This window comes from Astyanax mexicanus, chromosome 2 (genome assembly GCF_023375975.1).
Source record: "Astyanax mexicanus isolate ESR-SI-001 chromosome 2, AstMex3_surface, whole genome shotgun sequence".
In the NCBI taxonomy this organism is placed as follows: Eukaryota; Metazoa; Chordata; class Actinopteri; order Characiformes; family Acestrorhamphidae; genus Astyanax; species Astyanax mexicanus.
The window spans coordinates 27,278,918-27,304,413 of record NC_064409.1 but is presented as its reverse complement, the minus strand read 5'-3'; positions in this window follow the sequence as shown (position 1 = coordinate 27,304,413).

Genomic DNA, 25,496 nt, shown 5'->3' with positions numbered 1-25,496 from the left:
CTGGAGTTAACTGCATAAACCCAGCGTGTTAGAAACACACGTGTTTTTGTTTACAATTCAGGACTGGCCAGTCCCCTGTCTGTGTCACGCGCACAGTCCCCCGCTGTGTGTGCGTCGCCCGCACAGTCCCCTGTGTGTGTGTGTGGTATGCGAGCGCTCTTGAAAACATTACGCTTATTTGTAAAATAAGCTTGGTTGACACACCGCCGTGTGTGGGTAACCTTAAACCCGGGTGTATATACGTGTATATACGTGTGTACTTACATAAAGTTCGAACTGTTTCCGGTAAAATAGACATATTTTGCCAGTGTTGATCTAAGGCCTTCGCGCAGCCCTGAGTCGCGGATCTCCGGCTCATCGACTCCGCGCTCCAGTTAAAACTGCCGTTTTTTGCGCGAAATCCGTAAAATCCTGCAGTACTGGACACTTCCACGTGCGTAAAAGAGTAGCTAACTTTTACGTAACACCACCCTGAGTGGCAGGAAGTTTATTGTGTGCGTGATTAAACTAACCACGCCAGGATGTAAATCCTCTTTGCTCATCTTGTGAAGTGTGTTGCTGCTGTGTTAAACTTTCGGACAGCCGTGCCCTTCTCCTCTGCTATTCACAGTCGACTGAGTCAGTCAAATCTGCTGACCAGGTCCCAGACCCAAGGGGCGGTCCTTAACGTGGCATCATCAGTGGGCGTGACCACTCCCACCAGTCGGCCTCTGCCACCATCTGGTGGACAGCCTGACTATTTACACTCAAACTCAAAGGGTGTTTTACTACCCCTCACCACTAGGGGGGGTACACTGCCACATCGCCATCTGGTGTTTGATTTGGTTAACTGCATACAGTGCAGAAAGGTGCATTTCATTTGTTTGACCACCAGAGGGAGCCACTTAGCCATATAGCTGTGTCGCCACCTGGTGTTGTACTTGTGTAATTGCTATCATCCTGTAGAGCGCATTTAGAGTTTCTGTCGCCAGAGGGTGCCAATTTCAAACAAACTTTTCGTTAAGTTAATAAAGGGAATTTGCATTGTGGTTTGGTTAAATGGTTTCTAAATAAGTAAACAAATAACTGCATTCATTTAATCGGTTTATATTAAATAGTTAAATTTAAGTTTCAGGTCTGCTCTCTCAAACATCACTCTTTATGTTACATTGAACCAAGCTAAATAGCTATCTCCATTGAGTAACTAATCACAACATAAAATAATTAACTGGTCATTTTAATCAATTTGATTAAGTAAAGTTAATTAAATTTTTGTTAATTAATTATTTTCAAATTAATTCAACCATCTTCAAATAAATTAAGCTTAATTATTGATCGATTAAGATCAATTATTAATAACTGATTGAAATTAATTAATTAATTAACCATTAAAAAAAAAAAAAACAAAAAAAAAAAACCTATCCAGTTATCAGTTACTCAACCATATACCCAGCACACCTGTGCTTAATACATAGTTAAATTCTCCCATCCTGTACATAGTTAATAACTATACTCATATTTAGACATACGGTGTATAGTGGCCTACAGTTACTAAACTGTTCACTAGCACCACTGACAACAAATCTAACTATCCTTTTAAAATTAATCTACTAATTGTAACCTTAGGTCGCCCCCTTTTAACAGATTTTCTTCTTAGAAAAGGCACAATGCTAATTGACTCGAACATAAAATAAACTTGTTTGTCATCAAAATTGTTTGATTCCACGTGCTTTACGTAAATCAAAATGTGTGTCACTGAAAAAGCTCTTTTAGAGCTTACAGCTGGTTTACCCCCAGGACTTACCGTCCCAGTCCAACAAATGGACAGTGGGGGTCTCCATGCACTAATTGCCAAAAGCCTCAATGAGTGTGTATCTAAAATCCTTGAGGGCAAGCAACAAGTGGATCCGATTTCCCTAATACTGTGGAAACAACTGCTGTTGTCACAGGATCAACTTGCTGCTTCCTCCAAAACCATTCAAAATCTCCAAACAGAGATTGTGACTTTAAATGATAGAGTTGCAGACCTAGAGAACAAAACTGTACAGTCCGAAATGAACCAAAGAGACCTCAAAACCGAAGTGCAGCTGCTTCAAAAGGAAGCCAACATAGCTACCCAACTTGCAGCTCAGTCACAGGAAAAACTAAAACATGCTATTGCAAGACAGGTTGAGCTACAAACTGAATTAGCACATGCTAACAATGCAGTCAAATTAACTCGAGACCAAACAGAGTTAACATTTGAGCTGATGATGGAGGGAGACTCCCCCATCAATCCAGCTGGTAAATCAGGAACCCCTGGGGTTCCGGATCCTAAGCAACAACCATCCACAAATACAATCCCTCTAGTCTCCCTTAAAGGTGCTGAAGCGCCAGTAGAACCAAGGTTCACTCAGCGTTCCCAGCCACATGGGACCTCTGTGCAACCTCAAGCACCCTCTGATAGAGATTTGGACAAAATTGCGCGTAACATCCCACGCTTTGAACCAGAACCGGACGGTTCTAATGATGTCCACCAGTATCTTCGCGACATTGACTTCTTCTTACGCCGTTTCCCCAAGGCCACGGTAGATGATAAAATCTACCTCATTAAGGTGTCCTCTAGTCGGGAAGTTGGACGTTTCATTGAGCGCCAACCACCCCAGGTTAAGAGAGATTATCCTGCTCTTTGCAAGGCTTTGGAGAATGAGTTCTCCAACCACCTTGTTCAAACCGGCCTTGCTGCAGCTCTTGCAATTAAGCAGAGCCGCCAGGAAACACCCCTACAGTACTATCACCGCCTCAGGCTAGCTTATTTCGGCTATAGAAATGAGCCTGGAATGGAGGAAGAGGAAGTTTTCAAAACATTGTTCGTGAGAAACCTCCATCCCTCCACCAGTCACTCTTTTGGAGTCGCAGCCTGCCCTCGTACGCTAACAAGCCGGCAGCTGCGTGATTTGGCTCTCAGAGGATTTGCTAAGTTCCAACAAAACATTAATAAAAAATCAGAGTCAAATGACGTCCTGATAATTAATGAGCAGTCCTCCCACGTCAAGCAAAAAGGGGCACACAAGGCTCCAATGCCACCTAAGACCCAGTTAAACCACAAAAACCAGAGAGTGTTCCACTCTTGGCGTCGCTCGTCCCTACATTGGGCCGAGCAAAGTGACCAAAGGCCCTCCTATCGAAGGAAAGGTAGGATAAAACGCAGTTGGAATGGCAAACACTCACAGCACCATGCTCGAGCACAGAGCTCCAGCAAACTTCAATCTCCGCTCAGGAGAAAGAGCCCAAAGCACCACAAACGTTGGTGTCCACCTAAAGGGCACAAGCATGAGAGATATCCAACTAACCTGAGCACTAAAGACGGCAGTCTGCTCAGACAATTTCGTGACGAAATACGCAAGCAGGACAATGCTGAATCTGAATTCTTGCCATTTGTCCAAGCTCCTGCTCAACCTGCTTGGGGGGGTGCGAAATCCATCCACCCCAATGCAGCCTGGGTTGTACAGCCAGACGCTGAAAACAACCACACTGAGGAAGCTCCTTCCCTCAGCCTGGAGGACCCACCACCTAAACAATTCTTGGGTTTCTTAACCGAGAAAGGTTCAACACCAAAATTCTATCTAGCCACCAGGCTGGAAGATGTGTTCGGGTATGAAGCTCTTTTGGACACAGGGTCAGACATTTCTTTGATGTCAAATTCACTTTTTGACCAGGTGAGGGCGACAGCCCGCCGAAACAACAAAGAGATACCTCTGAAAAAGTGTGCTCTTCACCTTCAACCATATTCGCACACTGGTATCACTCTGCATTCTGCAGCCCTGGTGCACGTTGCCATCGGTCCAATGAGCCTCACCCATCCAATTCACATTTCTCCATTGGAGAACGTCCCATTGCTCTTTGGCAAAGACCTCCTTGACCGGTTCAAACCATTGATTGACTTTCAGCATCATAGAATCTGGGCACAGGTTTGCGAACCCCTGCCCTGTCCTAAGGCACAGGATAGAGTTCAATGCTATCATGTTGCTAGCAACATTGAGCCACACAAGCTCATTGAACCTTCAAATTCCACGGGAATCAATGAGAAGCTCACTGTCAGGGTTCTGAAACCACCATCCTCAGAATCCCCTACCATGATTCTAAAACAAAACACCTGTTCATGGGCATTGACTCCCTCTACGGCTGTAGATGAGTACAACCCAAAAGCTGGAAAGTCATTCACTCTTAACACAACGGTCAACGGTGAAATCTTTGTTCCATGGGCTGACAAGTCAGCTGTTCACAGAACACCTGCAGGTTCCTTGCCACGGACTAACTGTGATCCTCTGTTCTTGCACCAAAAGGATTGTTCTCTTCTTGTTCCTGCACCAGTGGTTCCAGACAAACACAGTCCTTTGGATTCTTATGAATGTAAAAACATTCCCACCATCTACACAGATGGATGTGCTTTTCGGAATGCTCAGATCAAATGGAAAGTTAACATGACAATTGGTGCATGTGACAACACTTCTTTCAGAACACTGGCATTTCACCTTGATCCACTTGCCACTTACTGTGCGTCTTTCAGGATGCTCAAGGGCCTGTTTGTTTATGCCCCAGATACACACACTTCATCTTCATTCGTGGTGCCTCAGAGCCATGGGGGGGAGAGCCTAGCCCAGGCCCTCGATCACCCATGGGTGGACCACAAAATGATGGGGAAAACACACCGAGCATTCCCACAATTGACATATCTGCCACTTGTTGGAAAAAGGCTAGTGTGTTTTCAGCCCCAATCTTCAGAAGATCTGTGTGGTGTATGGCCAATTCCACAAATGGATTGGGTTGAAAGACTCATGAAATTTGTTCGAAGGAACAAACATCTCATCACTGTGGCAGGTGTATTTGCCAGATGGGGGGGACGTCCCCCAGACCCTATTGAAATGGCTCAGGCCACAACTTTTTCGCTGAACCACACTTTCTCAGGTGTTGGTATATCTCACCGTTCTAGCGGTGAACTGCGGAAACACCCAAAACTGGGAAAAAGCACGCTTGGATACCAACCATTGTGCTACACTGCTGACAAGCTACTGGTGAGGTCCCAGCACAGCACTGGCAAAACAATTCGCGAGCTCAGGTCTCATTGGTTTGGTCCTCATGCAGAGGCAGACAAACTGCCTCGCATCTGGAACCAGATCCCGCATCGTCAGTGTTTTATTAAACCGATTCTCAAACAAGTTCACTGTAACCCAATCAAACTATGCAAAAGCCCCATGGGACAAGTCGGGACCAATAATGCCCTAGGTTAAATCATAATACGGGGCCACACACTGAGTGTTCATTGTCCACCATTTTCTGGCCTGACGCAATTGTTAAATTGAGAACGTACCACACATTCATTGTCTGGAACTCACCTATCCGAGTAGCATAACCCACAACAAATTGGATATTTTGTTAAACCTAGTGTTTGAATCACCATTTCAAACCATTAGCATAGCAGTATAATAAATACATGGAGAAGGGGGGGTGCCAATTTTTTTTTTTTCTCTTCTCTTCAGGTGCCCAAAACATATTTTGTTTCCCTTCTGACTACGTTTGCTCCGCTATATTGTTCTCAATTGTTGACTAAGTAGTGGCTAATTATTGAAGCATACCTTATGGGTAGGTTGTCTTGATAAAGTTATAAAGGAACAAATAGCTAGCAAACTATTTGTGACCCTTTCATATGCTTGTTGCCACACTATCACATTAAATTAACTATTTTATTCAGAACCAAAAGCCAATAGCTACAACAAAAAAAAAAAAAAAACTGATAGATACCTCAAAAGAGAAATTGTATATCCATTAGACCAAAAACTCTGTCAGCGACCTTGTAAGTAGATTGTCTTAAGAAAGCATGACCAACAAGACACCAATTGCATGAAAGATGTACCCTAACATGCTCTGTCTACAGAAATCCACGTTGACATCGACCGATGACCCAACGTCCAGTGGCCCATCGATCGATGGGGGGGGAATGTAGTGGATTAACCAGAGGATTTCTTCATTGCTTGGACACAAACACACACTACCCCCACTTTATGGTCTATAAGGAACTTCAACCCCCAGAACACTCTAAAAGCCTTGGAGTTATCTTTTTCAAACAGCCTTAAATTTCAAAATGACATTTCCTGACTATTTCTTCACTCAGCCTCGCTCGAGAACCCTAAATGCAAGTCAGGGTAAACATTTTTAAATTCTTTTTTTGACATTCCTTCAGACGCTGTCAGTCGTAAATCTGGATTTAGGACCGTTAATGTTTAAACATCTGGAACTGTGCACAATTGTGGTTTTGCCAACAGCACAATCACCAGGACAAGGACGGGACTACGGGACTTGAGAGAGGGTTCAAAACTTAATGAATGCCTTGGAAATTGTAAATTCACCAAATATATTATACCAATTTAGGGGTTTGTGCTTTCTGCAACCACTTAGAAATAAGATTCATGAAGTTAAAATGAATGCTCTTAGCTTGGAAATTACATTCCCAACACCAACTTCACCAACTTCCCCCACGGTCGTAAATTCCGACGACAGCCGCTTATCTAAACACTCAGCAGAGAAGAGGAATTTCTCACTAAGAAGATTTTGCTTAAAATACATATAAATTGACTATATAAAAAAAGGTGTTTTATAGAATGCTTACTAAATAATGGTATATGTGTCTGGTATATGGTATATGTGTTTGTATTTGTCCTGATAAAATTTTCCTACACATTCAAGTCTGAATCAACAAGGTTTAACTAGCATTTGATAATTTAGCTTTATTTGGTTATCAGTGGTTTAACCAGGTATTATCTTGTAAGTGATTTAATTGGGTTTAAATAATAACATGACTCTTGATCTCTTTCCATCTTTCCATCCATTGATGTATTTCTAAGATTATCTTGAGTATTACAAAACTGTTTGTGGGCAAAATATATATATATTACATTTATTGTGATTCAATTGTAAGATTGTTGTTTCCTGAATTTATCCTCACAGACTGATATGCTGAAAAATGTATTTTGATCCACTGTTTAATTGAGTTTTCTTTTGGTTTGATCTATTAGAAAAATTCTGAAGCATGCTGACCATGTGAGCGAGAGGGGGTTTTATGGCCCTTTGTGAATCCCCACCAAAGTTTGAAATTGCTCCTAGACCAATCAAAACACAGACACTTGGGCCACAGAGCCAATCGTAGCTCAAAGGCCAAACAGGCCCCAGAGACTAATAGTTAGACACAGGCAGTTTCCAGTTTTAGAGTTGAGAGTTTAGAGTTTTCCAGCAGAGTTTAGTTCAGTTCAGTTGGAGGAGTTTGCAGTTCAGTTAGAGAAGGAGTTAGAGAAGGAGTTGGAGAAGATGAGTTGAGGAAAACAGTTAGAGGAGAGAGGTTAGGGAGCCAGAGATGGAGAAAGGATAGACCGTTAGTTTAGTCATCTTAAGTTAGTTTTCTTAGACTAGTGCATTTAATCTTCAAGTATATTAATATTAGCTATCCTAGTTAAAATATCTAAGGTTATTTTACAATCTACGAAGCCAAGCATTATTCCATCTAAGTTTAGCTAAAGTACAGCTGAAAAGGAGATCCGCCAGATCCAACCCAGAAACCTGCGGTCCGGAGGCCACCAGCAAGCCACCTGAGAGCGAAGGGATTTCCCTGTGGGTTCTATTGGGGCTCCGTGCTGACACAGGAAGTCCACCCACCCTGCAGACAGGCTCACGTGATCCTTTTTCGGGGTGAAGCAGCAGACGACCAACCCAGGCGGACGTCACCAAGGCTCACTTCAACAACTCAGAGTAAGGCAGAGCTGGGTTTAATCTTTCGGCAGATGGTGTCTGTTGGTCATGGTTTGGTCGGGTCTTTAATAGAGCGTCTTTAGTATAGATGACTCATTTTGAGTGGCTTGGTTGGAAATAAGAATTGGTTTCGTAGACTTAAAATGCCTTAGACCCTTATTTAGAAATATTCACTTAATAGTTCTATTAATCTCTATTCCTTTCATGTCAGCATTATAACGTGTTTGTTCTTTTATTTCTCATTTATTATTCTACACTATGATTTGATAGCTAATGGCTACATTTATGACTTTTTAATGAATTATTTACTCATATCTGTGTGATTTAATAAATACTTTTATTTTACAAAACCTGTCATTTCAGTGTGTTTTTCTGGATAACTTGGTTATGAAAATTTCTGTCACCTGTAGAAACCACACCCTGAGATGTCTTGTGTTATTAATTAATTTGATTAATTAATTAATTAATTAATTAATTAATCTAATTAAATTAATTTAATAACTGGCGCCCAATAAAAAAATATTTCAACATCTCAATTAGCACCAGGTATTAAACCACTGAGCCGCTACAGCTATTTAGCATAATATGCAAAACCTACTTTTGAGAACTTGTCCTAGGGTCATTGACCAATCCTGTCATATTTGGTGTCAAACAACTCAGCAGAGTCCCAACCTCAATAATTATCGAAAAAATCTTGAAATTTGTAAACAATATGGCCGCCATATGCAAATTAATCTTACCGTGGCACACCCAAATTTACTCTAACAGCTGTAACTTTTGAATGCTTAAACCTACACTAATGCCACTTCACAACTTTGATGCCAACATGATTCTGAGGTAGCCCGTCAATCTGTGTAGACATACGCCCCCAGGGGGCGGAGCCAAAGCTAAAAATCTGTTTCTCAGGAACCGTACAAGCTATGAAGCTCTCCTTTGGCATGTATCATCTATGGCCTATGTCCTAATGTTATACAGAAGGAAAATTTGATATGCAAATTTTTGCGATCGTTATTAGCCAATCAGATTCCAGCAAGCTTTTGACATGCTAAACAATGACCAATCAGGACGATACTTATACCCTACATGTATCTCAGGGCCTTCTATCATCCATTAAAATATGGCGTTGATTGGCCTCAAGGGGGCGCTATAGCAGAAAATCAGTTATATCTAAAGGTACAAGTGGCCTAGGCTTGTTATTCTTTTTTAGTTGTATACTTTGCTGTAGCCTTTACAACTTTGTAATTACATGTGTTTACAAAAAATGCAAAGATTTTCATCAGTGGCCAAAAGAGTAAAAATTGCTCTTTTCGAACTTGTCTTTAAGTCCTTAATCAATCAAAACAAATTTGGTCTTGATGCAATCCTGAGACCCTGAAGGTAAATAATTATCAAAAAAATCTTGACATTTTAACTATTTGAGGCCCATAAACCTTGATCAAACATGTACGTGAAAGCCTTTTCAGAGTTATTTGGCCAAAACTCTGTCAAAGTTTAAAGCATGCCAAAACCGTTGAAGCTTCTAATTAACAATGACATTTGAAGCACATGTGCCAAGTATGAGCCAAATAAGTCTTCAGTAGGCTCTACAGTGAAAAAATAACTATTTTCAATTAATTCTATTTATCGCTATTTTCCAACCTAAATGGACAGAAGACAGGAACCTTTCACCGTATCAACACACAAATTTATACACATATATAGACTGATAATCTGATCTTGATTGCAAATTTTCAGCCAAATCGGACATGTTTTGCCTCTACAACAGCTGGAAAACTACAGCGATTTTGTAGGCCTCAAGCCTGTATTATCGCTTTTTTCAAATCTAAATGGACAGAAGTCAGGAACCTTTGACCCTATCGACACAGAAATTGACATACATATATAGACTGATATTGTGATCTTGATTGCAAATTTTGAGCCAAATCAGATATTTTTTGCCTCTAATATGGCCAAAGAGCAACAGCCATTTTGTAGGCCATAAGCCTGTATTATCGCTTTTTTCAAGCCTAAATGGACAGAAGTCAGGAACCTTTGACCCTATCGACACACAAATTTACACACATATATATACAGACCACTTGATCATGAGTACCAATTTGGAGCCCAATCGGACTTTTCTTCTCTTTTTAATAAATAGAAACACACTGATAGGGAATGTTCTGTCTTTCTGATAGAGTGATAGATTTCCAGCAGGTTATATGTGGTCTCTTGCTGCGCTCTGGTGGTCATTTGGTGAAACAGCTACAGGTGAATTATTCTAAATTAAAGCTCTGCTGAACTTATTCAATCTTGCTTGTCTTGCTTAATTGAACATATTTATCCTTCTTGTTCATGCTGGTCAGCTGCCTGGGTCATTCTTGTTTATGCTCCACCCACTTAATTTTTTTTTTAATTTGCATAATATGCAAAACCTACTTTTGAGATCTTGTCCTTGGATCCTTGACCAATCATGACATGTTTGGTGTCAAACAGTTCAGCAGAGCTTACTCCTCAATAATTATTAAAAAAATCTTTACATTTATAAACAATATGGCCGCCATATGCAAATGAGTTCTACCATGGTGCAGTAAAATCTCTTTAACACTTATAACTTTTGAATGCTTAACCTGACACTAATACCACTTCAGTCCTTTGATCATTACATGATTCTCAGATACCCTGTCAGTTTAAGTAGACATACACCCCCCCAGGGGCGGGGCCAATGCTCGATAGCTGTTTCTCTAGAACCATACAAGCTATCAAGGTCATCCTAGCCAATTATCATCTATGGCCCATGCACTAATGATACACCAAATGAAAATTTGATATGGACACTTTTGTGGTCACTATTAGCCAATCACATTCCAGCAAGCTTTTAACAGGCGGAATGTTAATCAGGTCAAAACTTATATACTATATACAGGTTATTTATATGCCCTTTTTATGCCTTGTGTTTTTTCAATTTAAGAACTGAATTTGTTTCACCAAATGCGCACTAGAGTGCAGTAAGACACCACATAAAACCTGATGAACACTACAGCTCAATTTATCAATGCTTTTCAACTAGTTTACTCACACCACTCATCCAGCATTGCCATTATGGTCTTTATGGTCACGCTGGTCACCCAGCTTGGTTATGCTGGCCATCCAGCTTGGTCATGCTGGCCATTCACATTGGTCATTATGGTCCTGCTGGTCATTCAGCTTTGTCCTCATAGTAATGGTGGTCTTCCAGCTTGGTCATACTGGCCAACCACCTTTGCCATGCTGGTCATCCAGTTTGGTCATTATGGTCTTCCAGCTTGGTCAATATGGTCAACAAGTTTGTCATCCAGATTAGTCATGCTGGTAATCTAGCTTGGTCTTCACGGTCATGCTGCTCATCCTCATCCTCAGCCTCCAGGGTTCTCTTTGCCTGTAACGCTCGAACCCCGTAAATCGCCGCTTGCGGCTATATTTAGGGGTTCGAGCACGTAGTGCTAGAAACCCTATTGTAATTGTTCTGATTATTATTATTATTATTAGGGGTTCGAGCACGTAGTGCTAGAAACCCTATTGTAATTGTTCTGATTATTATTATTATTATTATTATTATTATTCTTATTCTTTTTCTGCCATAGAAGTGATCGGGCAGAAGAAACCGTAAGGCCTACAGGGCTGAGACTTGGTCATATGGTAGTACTTCTCACCGCTACTCAGATTCAAAAGATGAGCCAAATCGGCCTCAAGGGGGCGCTATGGCGAAGGTCAACGCGTTAGGCCTCGTAACTGCCACGCCCTGATAGCTAGAGCAAAAATTCTTGCATTATATGATTCCTTGGTTAATAGCAAATCAAAAAGGTCAATAGAACCACTAAGCTCCGCCCACTTAGATTTTTTGCTATTTAGCATAATATGCAAAACCTACTTTTGAGAACTTGTCCTAGGGTCATTGACCAATCCTGTCATATTTGGTGTCAAACAACTCAGCAGAGTCCCATCCTCAATAATTATCAAAAAAATTGTGAAATTTGTAAACAATATGGCCGCCATATGCAAATTAATCTTACCGTGGCACACCCAAATTTACTCTAACAGCTGTAACTTTTGAATGCTTAAACCTACACTAATGCCACTTTAGACCTTTGATGCCAACATGATTCTGAGGTAGCCTGTCAATCTGTGTAGACATACGCCCCCAGGGGGCGGAGCCAAAGCTAAAAATCTGTTTCTCAGGAACCGTACAAGCTATGAAGCTCTCCTTTGGCATGTATCATCTATGGCCTATGTCCTAATGTTTTACAGAAGGAAAATTTGATATGCAAATTTTTGCGATCGTAATTAGCCAATCAGATTCCAGCAAGCTTTTGACAGGCTAAACAATGACCAATCAGGACGATACTTATACCCTACATGTATCTCAGGGCCTTCTATCATCCATTAAAATATGGCGTTGATTGGCCTCAAGGGGGCGCTATAGCAGAAAATCAGTTATATCTAAAGGTACAAGTGGCCTAGGCTTGTTATTCTTTTTTAGTTGTATACTTTGCTGTAGCCTTTACAACTTTGTAATTACATGTGTTTACCAAAAATGCAAAGATTTTCATCAGTGGCCAAAAGAGTAAAAATTGCTCTTTTCGAACTTGTCTTTAAGTCATTAATCAATCAAAACAAATTTGGTCTTGATGCAATCTTGAGACCCTGTAGGTAAATAATTATCAAAAAAAATCATGACATTTTAACTATTTGAGGCCCATAAACCTTGATCAAACATGTACGTGAAAGCCTTTTCAGAGTTATTTGGCCAAAACTCTGTCAAAGTTTAAAACATGCCAAAACTGTTGAAGCTACTAATTAACAATGACATTTGAAGTACATGTGCCAAGTATGAGCCAAATAAGTCTTCAGTAGGCTCTACAGTGAAAAAATAACTATTTTCAATTTATTCTATTTATCGCTATTTTCCAACCTAAATGGACAGAAGACAGGAACCTTTCACCCTATCAACACACAAATTTATACACATATATAGACTGATAATCTGATCTTGATTGCAAATTTTGAGCCAAATCGGACATGTTTTGCCTCTACAACGGCTGGAAAACTACAGCGATTTTGTAGGCCTCAAGCCTGTATTATCGCTTTTTTCAAATCTAAATGGACAGAAGTCAGGAACCTTTGACCCTATTGACACAGAAATTGACATACATATATAGACTGATATTGTGATCCTGATTGCAAATTTTGAGCCAAATCAGATATTTTTTGCCTCTAATATGGCCAAAGAGCAACAGCCATTTTGTAGGCCATAAGCCTGTATTATCGCTTTTTTCAAGCCTAAATGGACAGAAGTCAGGAACCTTTGACCCTATCAACACACAAATTTACAAACATATATATACAGACCACTTGATCATGAGTACCAATTTGGAGCCCAATCTTCTCTTTTTAATAAATAGAAACACACTGATAGGGAATGTTCTGTCTTACTTATAGAGTGATAGATTTCCAGCAGGTTATATGTGGTCTCTTGCTGCGCTCTGGTGGTCATTTGGTGAAACAGTTACAGTTGAATTATTCTAAATAAAAGCTCTGCTGAACTTATTTAATCTTGCTTGTCTTGCTTAATTGAACATCTGTATCCTTCTTGGTCATGCTGGTCAGCCACCTGGGTCATTCTTGTTTATGCTCCACACACTTAATTTTTTTTAAAATTTGCATAATATGCAAAACCTACTTTTGAGATCTTGTCCTTGGATCCTTGACCAATCATGACATGTTTGGTGTCAAACAGTTCAGCAGAGCTTACTCCTCAATAATTATTAAAAAAACCTTTACATTTATAAACAATATGGCCGCCATATGCAAATGAGTTCTACCATGGTGCAGTAAAATGTCTTTAACACTTATAACTTTTGAATGCTTAACCTGACACTAATACCACTTCAGTCCTTTGATCATTACATGATTCTCAGATACCCTGTCAGTTTAAGTAGACATACACTCCCAGGGGGCGGAGCCAATGCTCGATAGCTGTTTCTCTAGAACCATACAAGCTATCAAGGTCATCCTAGCCAATTATCATCTATGGCCCATGCACTAATGGTACACCAAATGAAAATTTGATATGGACACTTTTGTGGTCACTATTAGCCAATCACATTCCAGCAAGCTTTTAACAGGCGGAATGTTAATCAGGTCAAAACTTATATACTATATATGGGTTATTTATATGCCCTTTTTATGCCTTGTGTTTTTTCAATTTAAGAACTGAATTTGTTTCACCAAATGCCCACTAGAGTGCAGTAAGACACCACATAAAACCTGATGAACACTACAGCTCAATTTATCAATGCTTTTCAACTAGTTTACTCACACCACTCATCTAGCATTGCCATTATGGTCTTTATGGTCACGCTGGTCACCCAGCTTGGTTATGCTGGCCATCCAGCTTGGTCACGCTGGCCATTCACATTGGTCATTATGGTCCTGCTGGTCATTCAGCTTTGTCCTCATAGTAATGGTGGTCTTCCAGCTTGTTCATACTGGCCAACCACCTTTGCCATGCTGGTCATCCAGTTTGGTCATTATGGTCTTCCAACTTGGTCAATATGGTCAACAAGTTTGTCATCCAGATTAGTCATGCTGGTAATCTAGCTTGGTCTTCACGGTCATGCTGGTCATCCTCATCCAGTTTGGCGATGCCGGTCAACCGGAAACATGTTTTAAGCCTAACTGGCCTCCAGGGGTCTCTTTGCCTGTAACGCTCGAACCCCGTAAATCGCCGCTTGCGGCTATATTTATTATTATTATTATTATTCTTATTCTTTTTCTGCCATAGAAGTGATTGGGCAGAAGAAACCGTAAGGCCTACAGGGCTGAGACTTGGTCATATGGTAGTACTTCTCACCGCTACTCAGATTCAAAAGATGAGCCCGATCGGCCTCAAGGGGGCGCTATGGCGAAGGTCAACGCGTTTGGCCTCGTAACTCCTACGCCCTGATAGCTAGAGCAAAAATTCTTGCATTATATGATTCCTTGGTTAATGGCAAATCAAAAAGGTCAATAGAACCACTAAGCTCCGCCCACTTAGATTTTTTGCTATTTAGCATAATATGCAAAACCTACTTTTGAGAACTTGTCCTAGGGTCATTGACCAATCCTGTCATATTTGGTGTCAAACAACTCAGCAGAGTCCCAACCTCAATAATTATCGAAAAAATTGTGAAATTTGTAAACAATATGGCCGCCTTATGCAAATTAATCTTACCGTGGCACACCAAAATTTACTCTAACAGCTGTAACTTTTGAATGCTTAAACCTACACTAATGCCACTTTAGACCTTTGATGCGAACATGATTCTGAGGTAGCCCGTCAATCTGTGTAGACATACGCCCCCAGGGGGCGGAGCCAAAGCTAAAAATCTGTTTCTCAGGAACCGTACAAGCTATGAAGCTCTCCTTTGGCATGTATCATCTATGGCCTATGTCCTAATGTTTTACAGAAGGAAAATTTGATATGCAAATTTTTGCGATCGTTATTAGCCAATCAGGTTCCAGCAAGCTTTTGACATGCTAAACAATGACCAATCAGGACGATACTTATACCCTACATGTATCTCAGGGCCTTCTATCATCCATTAAAATATGGCGTTGATTGGCCTCAAGGGGGCGCTATAGCAGAAAATCAGTTATATCTAAAGGTACAAGTGGCCTAGGCTTGTTATTCTTTTTTAGTTGTATACTTTGCTGTAGCCTTTACAACTTTGTAATTACATGTGTTTACCAAAAATGCAAAGATTTTCATCAGTGGCCAAAAGAGTAAAAATTGCTCTTTTCGAACTTGTCTTTAAGTCCTTAATCAATCAAAACAAATTTGGTCTTGATGCAATCTTGAGACCCTGTAGGTAAATAATTATCAAAAAAATCTTGACATTTTAACTACTTGAGGCCCATAAACCTTGATCAAACATGTGCGTGAAAGCCTTTTCAGAGTTATTTGGCCAAAACTCTGTCAAAGTTTAAAACATGCCAAAACTGTTGAAGCTACTAATTAACAATGACATTTGAAGCACATGTGCCAAGTATGAGCCAAATAAGTCGTCAGTAGGCTCTACAGTGAAATAATAACTATTTTCAATTTATTCTATTTATCGCTATTTTCCAACCTAAATGGACAGAAGACAGGAACCTTTCACCCTATCAACACACAAATTTATACACGTATATAGACTGATAATCTGATCTTGATTGCAAATTTTCAGCCAAATCGGACATGTTTTCCCTCTACAACGGCTGGAAAACTACAGCGATTTTGCAGGCCTCAAGCCTGTATTATCGCTTTTTTCAAACCTAAATGGACTGAAGACAGGAACCTTTGACCCTATCAACACAGAAATTTACATACATATATAGACTGATATTGTGATCTTGATTGCAAATTTTGAGCCAAATCGGATATAATTTGCCTCTAATATGGCCGAAAAGCAACAGCGATTTTGTAGGCCTCAAGCCTCTATTATCGCTTTTTTCAAACCTAAATGGACAGAAGTCAGGAACCTTTGACCCTATCAACACACAAATTTACACACATATATATACAGACCACTTGATCATGAGTACCAATTTGGAGGCCAATCAGACTTTTCTTCTCTTTTTAATAAATAGAAACACACTGATAGGGAATGTTCTGTCTTACTGATAGAGTGATAGATTTCCAGCAGGTTATATGTGGTCTCTTTCTGCGCTCTGGTGGTCATTTGGTGAAACAGCTACAGGTGAATTATTCTAAATTAAAGCTCTGCTGAACTTATTTAATCTTGCTTGTCTTGCTTAATTGAACATATTTATCCTTCTTGGTCATGCTGCTCAGCCACCTGGGTCATTCTTGTTTATGCTCCACCCACTTAAATTTTTTTTAAATTAGCATAATATGCAAAACCTACTTTTGAGATCTTGTCCTTGCCTCCTTGACCAATCATGACATGTTTGGTGTCAAACAGTTCAGCAGAGCTTACTCCTCAATAATTATTAAAAAATCTTTACATTTATAAACAATATGGCCACCATATGCAAATGAGTTCTACCATGGTGCAGTAAAATGTCTTTAACACTTATAACTTTTGAATGCTTAACCTGACACTAATACCACTTCAGTCCTTTGATCATTACATGATTTTCAGATACCCTGTTAGTTTAAGTAGACATACACCCCCCCAGGGGGCGGGGCCAATGCTCGATAGCTGTTTCTCTAGAACCATACAAACTATCAAGGTCATCCTAGCCAATTATCATCTATGGCCCATGCACTAATGGTACACCAAATGAAAATTTGATATGGACACTTTTGTGGTCACTATTAGCCAATCACATTCCAGCAAGCTTTTGACAGGCGGAATGTTAATCAGGTCAAAACTTATATACTATATACGGGTTATTTATATGCCCTTTTTATGCCTTGTGTTTTTTCAATTTAAGAACTGAATTTGTTTCACCAAATGCGCACTAGAGTGCAGTAAGACACCACATAAAACCTGATGAACACTACAGCTCAATTTATCAATGCTTTTCAACTAGTTTACTCACACCACTCATCTAGCATTGCCATTATGGTCTTTATGGTCACGCTGGTCACCCAGCTTGGTTATGCTGGCCATCCAGCTTGGTCATGCTGGCCATTCACATTGGTCATTATGGTCCTGCTGGTCATTCAGCTTTGTCCTCATAGTAATGGTGGTCTTCCAGCTTGGTCATACTGGCCAACCACCTTTGCCATGCTGGTCATCCAGTTTGGTCATTATGGTCTTCCAGCTTGGTCAATATGCTCAACAAGTTTGTCATCCAGATTAGTCATGCTGGTAATCTAGCTTGGACTTCACGGTCATGCTGGTCATCCTCATCCAGTTTGGTGATGCCGGTCAACCGGCAACATGTTTTAAGCCTAACTGGCCTCCAGGGGCCTCTTTGCCTGTAACGCTCGAACCCCGTAAATCGCCGCTTGCGGCTATATTTATTATTATTATTATTCTTATTCTTTTTCTGCCATAGAAGTGATCGGGCAGAAGAAACCGTAAGGCCTACAGGGCTGAGACTTGGTCATATGGTAGTACTTCTCACCGCTACTCAGATTCAAAAGATGAGCCCGATCGGCCTCAAGGGGGCGCTATGGCGAAGGTCAACGCGTTAGGCCTCGTAACTGCCACGCCCTGATAGCTAGAGCAAAAATTCTTGCATTATATGATTCCTTGATTAATGGCAAATCAAAAAGGTCAATAGAACCACTAAGCTCCGCCCACTTAGATTTTTTGCTATTTAGCATAATATGCAAAACCTACTTTTGAGAACTTGTCCTAGAGTCATTGACCAATCCTGTCATATTTGGTGTCAAACAACTCAGCAGAGTCCCAACCTCAATAATTATCAAAAAAATTGTGAAATTTGTAAACAATATGGCCGCCATATGCAAATTAATCTTACCGTGGCACACCCAAATTTACTCTAACAGCTGTAACTTTTGAATGCTTAAACCTACACTAATGCCACTTTAGACGTTTGATGCCAACATGATTCTGAGGTAGCCCGTCAATCTGTGTAGACATGCGCCTCCAGGGGGCGGAGCCAAAGCTAAAAATCTGTTTCTCAGGAACCGTACAAGCTATGAAGCTCTCCTTTGGCATGTATAATCTATGGCCTATGTCCTAATGTTTTACAGAAGGAAAATTTTATATGCAAATTTTTGCGATCGTTATTAGCCAATCAGATTCCAGCAAGCTTTTGACATGCTAAACAATGACCAATCAGGACGATACTTATACCCTACATGTAGCTCAGGGCCTTCTATCATGCATTAAAATATGGCGTTGATTGGCCTCAAGGGGGCGCTATAGCAGAAAATCAGTTATATCTAAAGGTACAAGTGGCCTAGGCTTGTTATTCTTTTTTAGTTGTCTACTTTGCTGTAGCCTTTACAACTTTGTAATTACATATGTTTACCAAAAATGCAAAGATTTTCATCAGTGGCCAAAAGAGTAAAAATTGCTCTTTTCGAACTTGTCTTTAAGTCCTTAATCAATCAAAACAAATTTGGTCTTGATGCAATCTTGAGACCCTGTAGGTAAATAATTATCAAAAAAATCTTGACATTTTAACTATTTGAGGCCCATAAACCTTGATCAAACATGTACGTGAAAGCCTTTTCAGAGTTATTTGGCCAAAACTCTGTCAAAGTTTAAAACATGCCAAAACTGTTGAAGCTACTAATTAACAATGACATTTGAAGTACATGTGCCAAGTATGAGCCAAATAAGTCTTCAGTAGGCTCTACAGTGAAAAAATAACTATTTTCAATTTATTCTATTTATCGCTATTTTCCAACCTAAATGGACAGAAGACAGGAACCTTTCACCGTATCAACACACAAATTTATGCACATATATAGACTGATAATCTGATCTTGATTGCAAATTTTCAGCCAAATCGGACATGTTTTGCCTCTACAACGGCTGGAAAACTACAGCGATTTTGTAGGCCTTAAGCCTGTATTATCGCTTTTTTCAAATCTAAATGGACAGAAGTCAGGAACCTTTGATCCTATCGACACAGAAATTGACATACATATATAGACTGATATTGTGATCTTGATTGCAAATTTTGAGCCAAATCAGATATTTTTTGCCTCTAATATGGCCAAAGAGCAACAACCTTTTTGTAGGCCATAAGCCTGTATTATCGCTTTTTTGAGCCTAAATGGACAGAAGTCAGGAACCTTTGACCCTATCAACACACAAATTTACACACATATATATACAGACCACTTGATCATGAGTACCAATTTGGAGCCCAATCGGACTTTTCTTCTCTTTTTAATAAATAGAAACACACTGATAGGGAATGTTCTGTCTTTCTGATAGAGTGATAGATTTCCAGCAGGTTATATGTGGTCTCTTGCTGCGCTCTGGTGGTCATTTGGTGAAACAGCTACAGGTGAATTATTCTAAATTAAAGCTCTGCTGAACTTATTCAATCTTGCTTGTCTTGCTTAATTGAAGATCTTTATCCTTCTTGGTCATGCTAGTCAGCCACCTGGGTCATTCTTGTTTATGCTCCACCCACTTAATTTTTTTTTTTATTTGCATAATATGCAAAACTTACTTTTGAGATCTTGTCCTTGGCTCCTTGACCAATCATGACATGTTTGGAGTCAAACAGTTCAGCAGAGCTTACTCCTCAATAATTATTTTAAAAATCTATACATTTATAAACAATATGGCCGCCATATGCAAATGAGTTCTACCATGGTGCAGTAAAATCTCTTTAACACTTATAACTTTTGAATGCTTAACCTGACACTAATACCACTTCAGTCCTTTGATCATTACATGATTCTCAGATACGCTGTCAGTTTAAGTAGACATACACCCCCAGAGGGCGGGGCCAATGCTCGATAGCTGTTTCTCTAGAACCATACAAGCTATCAAGGTCATCCTAGCCAATTATCATCTATGGCCCATGCACTAATGGTACACCAAATGAAAATTTGATATGGACACTTTTGTGGTCACTATTAGCCAATCACATTCCAGGAAGCTTTTAACAGGCGGAATGTTAATCAGGTCAAAACTTATATACTATATACGGGTTATTTATATGCCCTTTTTATGCCTTGTGTTTTTTCAATTTAAGAACTGAATTTGTTTCACCAAATGCCTACTAGAGTGCAGTAAGACACCACATAAAACCTGATGAACACTACAGCTCAATTTATCAATGCTTTTCAACTAGTTTACTCACACCACTCATCTAGCATTGCCATTATGGTCATTATGGTCACGCTGGTCACCCAGCTTGGTTATGCTGGCCATCCAGCTTGGTCATGCTGGCCATTCACATTGGTCATTATGGTCCTGCTGGTCATTCAGCTTTGTCCTCATAGTAATGGTGGTCTTCCAGCTTGGTCATACTGGCCAACCACCTTTGCCATGCTGGTCATCCAGTTTGGTCATTATGGTCTTCCAGCTTGGTCAATATGGTCAACAAGTTTGTCATCCAGATTAGTCATGCTGGTAATCTAGCTTGGTCTTCACGGTCATGCTGGTCATCCTCATCCAGTTTGGCGATGCCGGTCAACCGGCAACATGTTTTAAGCCTAACTGGCCTCCAGGGGTCTCTTTGCCTGTAACGCTCGAACCCCGTAAATCGCCGCTTGCGGCTATATTTATTATTATTATTATTATTATTATTATTCTTATTCTTTTTCTGCCATAGAAGTGATCGGGCAGAAGAAACCGTAAGGCCTACAGGGCTGAGACTTGGTCATATGGTAGTACTTCTCACCGCTACTCAGATTCAAAAGATGAGCCCGATCGGCCTCAAGGGGGCGCTATGGCGAAGGTCAACGCGTTAGGCCTCGTAACTGCCACGCCCTGATAGCTAGAGCAAAAATTCTTGCACTATATGATTCCTTGGTTAATGGCAAATCAAAAAGGTCAATAGAACCACTAAGCTCCGCCCACTTAGATTTTTTGCTATTTAGCATAATATGCAAAACCTACTTTTGAGAACTTGTCCTAGGGTCATTGACCAATCCTGTCATATTTGGTGTCAAACAACTCAGCAGAGTCCCAACCTCAATAATTATCAAAAAAATTGTGAAATTTGTAAACAATATGGCCGCCATATGCAAATTAATCTTACCGTGGCACACCCAAATTTACTCTAACAGCTGTAACTTTTGAATGCTTAAACCTACACTAATGCCACTTTAGACCGTTGATGCCAACATGATTCTGAGGTAGCCCGTCAATCTGTGTAGACATACGCCCCCAGGGGGCGGAGCCAAAGCTAAAAATCTGTTTCTCAGGAACCGTACAAGCTATGAAGCTCTCCTTTGGCATGTATCATCTATGGCCTATGTCCTAATGTTTTACAGAAGGAAAATTTGATATGCAAATTTTTGCGATCGTTATTAGCCAATCAGTTTCCAGCAAGCTTTTGACATGCTAAACAATGACCAATCAGGACGATACTTATACCCTACATGTATCTCAGGGCCTTCTATCATCCATTAAAATATGGCGTTGATTGGCCTCAAGGGGGCGCTATAGCAGAAAATCAGTTATATCTAAAGGTACAAGTGGCCTAGGCTTGTTATTCTTTTTAGTTGTATACTTTGCTGTAGCCTTTACAACTTTGTAATTACATGTATTTACCAAAAATGGAAAGATTTTCATCAGTGGCCAAAAGAGTAAAAATTGCTCTTTTCGAACTTGTCTTTAAGTCCTTAATCAATCAAAATAACTTTGGACTTGATGCAATCTTGAGACCCTGTAGGTAAATAATTATCAAAAAAATCTTGACATTTTAACTATTTGAGGCCCATAAACCTTGATCAAACATGTACGTGAAAGCCTTTTCAGAGTTATTTGGCCAAAACTCTGTCAAAGTTTAAAACATGCCAAAACTGTTGAAGCTACTAATTAACAATGACATTTGAAGCACATTTGCCAAGTATGAGCCAAATAAGTCTTCAGTAGGCTCTACAGTGAAAAAATAACTATTTTCAATTTATTCTATTTATCGCTATTTTCCAACCTAAATGGACAGAAGACAGGAACCTTTCACCCTATCAACACACAAATTTATACACATATATAGACTGATAATCTGATCTTGATTGCAAATTTTCTGCCAAATCGGACATGTTTTCCCTCTACAACGGCTGGAAAACTACAGCGATTTTGTAGGCCTCAAGCCTGTATTATCGCTTTTTTCAAACCTAAATGGACATAAGTCAGGAACCTTTGACCCTATCGACACAGAAATTGACATACATATATAGACTGATATTGTGATCTTGATTGCAAATTTTGAGCCAAAACAGATATTTTTTGCCTCTAATATGGCCAAAGAGCAACAGCCATTTTGTAGGCCATAAGCCTGTATTATCGCTTTTTTCAAACCTAAATGGACAGAAGTCAGGAACCTTTGACCCTATCAACACACAAATTTACACACATATATATGCAGACCACTTAATCATGAGTACCAATTTGGAGCCCAATCGGACTTTTCTTCTCTTTTTAATAAATAGAAACACACTGATAGGGAATGTTCTGTCTTACTTATAGAGTGATAGATTTCCAGCAGGTTATATGTGGTCTCTTGCTGCGCTCTGGTGGTCATTTGGTGAAACAGCTACATTTGATTTATTCTAAATTAAAGCTCTGCTGAACTTATTTAATCATTTTTGTCTTGCTTAATTGAACATATTTATCCTTCTTGGTCATGCTAGTCAGCCACCTGGGTCATTCTTATTTATGCTCCACCCACTTAATTTTTTTTTAATTTGCATAATATGCAAAACCTACTTTTGAGATCTTGTCTTTGCCTCCTTGACCAATCATGACATGTTTGGTGTCAAACAGTTCAGCAGAGCTTACTCCTCAATAATTATAAAAAAAAATCTTTACATTTATAAACAATATGGCCGCCATATGCAAATTAGTTTTACCATGGTGCAGTAAAATGTCTTTAACACTTATAACTTTTGAATGCTTAACCTGACACTAATACCACTTCAGACCTTTGATCATTACATGATTCTCAGATACCCTGTGAGTTTAAGTAGACATACACCCCCCCAGGGGGCGGGGCCAATGCTCGATAGCTGTTTCTCTACAACCATACAAGCTATCAAGGTCATCCTTGCCAATTATCATCTATGGCCCATGCACTAACGGTACACCAAATGAAAATTTGATATGGACACTTTTGTGGTCACTATTAGCCAATCACATTCCAGCAAGCTTTTGACAGGCAGAATGTTTATCAGGTCAAAACTTATACACTATATATGGGTTATTTATATGCCCTTTTTATGCCTTGTGTTTTTTGAATTTAAGAACTGAAGTTGTTTCACCAAATGCCCACTAGAGTGCAGCAAGACACCACATAAAACCTGATGAACACTACAGCTCAATTTATCAATGCTTTTCAACTAGTTTACTCACACCACTCATCTAGCATTGTCATTTTGGTCTTTATGGTCACGCTGGTTACCCAGCTTGGTTATCCAGTTTGGTGATGACGGTCAACCAGCAACAGGTTTTAAGCCTAACTGGCCTCCAGGGGCCTCTTTGCCTGTGACGCTCGAACCCCGTAAATCGCCGCTTGCGGCTATATTTATTATTATTATTATTATTCTTATTCTTTTTCTGCCATAGAAGTGATCGGGCAGAAGAAACCGTAAGGCCTACAGGGCTGAGACTTGGTCATATGGTAGTACTTCTCACCGCTACTCAGATTCAAAAGATGAGCCAAATCGGCCTCAAGGGGGCGCTATGGCGAAGGTCAACGCGTTAGGCCTCGTAACTCCTACGCCCTGATAGCTAGAGCAAAAATTCTTGCATTATATGATTCCTTGGTTAATGGCAAATCAAAAAGGTCAATAGAACCACTAAGCTCCGCCCACTTAGATTTTTTGCTATTTAGCATAATATGCAAAACCTACTTTTGAGAACTTGTCCTAGGGTCATTGAGCAATCCTGTCATATTTGGTGTCAAACAACTCAGCAGAGTCCCATCCTCAATAATTATCAAAAAAATTGTGAAATTTGTAAACAATATGGCCGCCATATGCAAATTAATCTTACCGTGGCACACCCAAATTTACTCTAACAGCTGTAACTTTTGAATGCTTAAACCTACACTAATGCCACTTTAGAGCTTTGATGCCTACATGATTCTGAGGTAGCCCGTCAATCTGTGTAGACATACGCCTCCAGGGGGCGGAGCCAAAGCTAAAAATCTGTTTCTCAGGAACCATACAAGCTATGAAGCTCTCCTTTGGCATGTATCATCTATGGCCTATGTCCTAATGTTTCACAGAAGGAAAATTTGATATGCAAATTTTTGCGATCGTTATTAGCCAATCAGATTCCAGCAAGCTTTTGACATGCTAAACAATGACCAATCAGGACGATACTTATACCCTACATGTATCTCAGGGCCTTCTATCATCCATTAAAATATGGCGTTGATTGGCCTCAAGGGGGCGCTATAGCAGGAAATCAGTTATATCTAAAGGTACAAGTGGCCTAAGCTTGTTATTCTTTTTTAGTTGTATACTTTGCTGTAGCCTTTACAACTTTGTAATTACATGTATTTACCAAAAATGTAAAGATTTTCATCAGTGGCCAAAAGAGTAAAAATTGCTCTTTTCGAACTTGTCTTTAAGTCCTTAATCAATCAAAACAAATTTGGTCTTGATGCAATCTTGAGACCCTGTAGGTAAATAATTATCAAAAAAATCTTGACAATTTAACTACTTGAGGCCCATAAACCTTGATCAAACATGTACGTGAAAGCCTTTTCAGAGTTATTTGGCCAAAACTCTGTCAAAGTTTAAAACATGCCAAAACTGTTGAAGTTACTAATTAACAATGACATTTGAAGTACATGTGCCAAGTATGAGCCAAATAAGTCTTGAGTAGGCTCTACAGTGAAAAAATAACTATTTTCAATTTATTCTATTTATCGCTATTTTCCAACCTAAATGGACAGAAGACAGGAACCTTTCACCCTATCAACACACAAATTTATACACATATATAGACTGATAATCTGATCTTGATTGCAAAGTTTCAGCCAAATCGGACATGTTTTGCCTCTACAACGGCTGGAAAACTACAGCGATTTTGTAGGCCTCAAGCCTGTATTATCGCTTTTTTCAAATCTAAATGGACAGAAGTCAGGAACCTTAGACCCTATTGACACAGAAATTT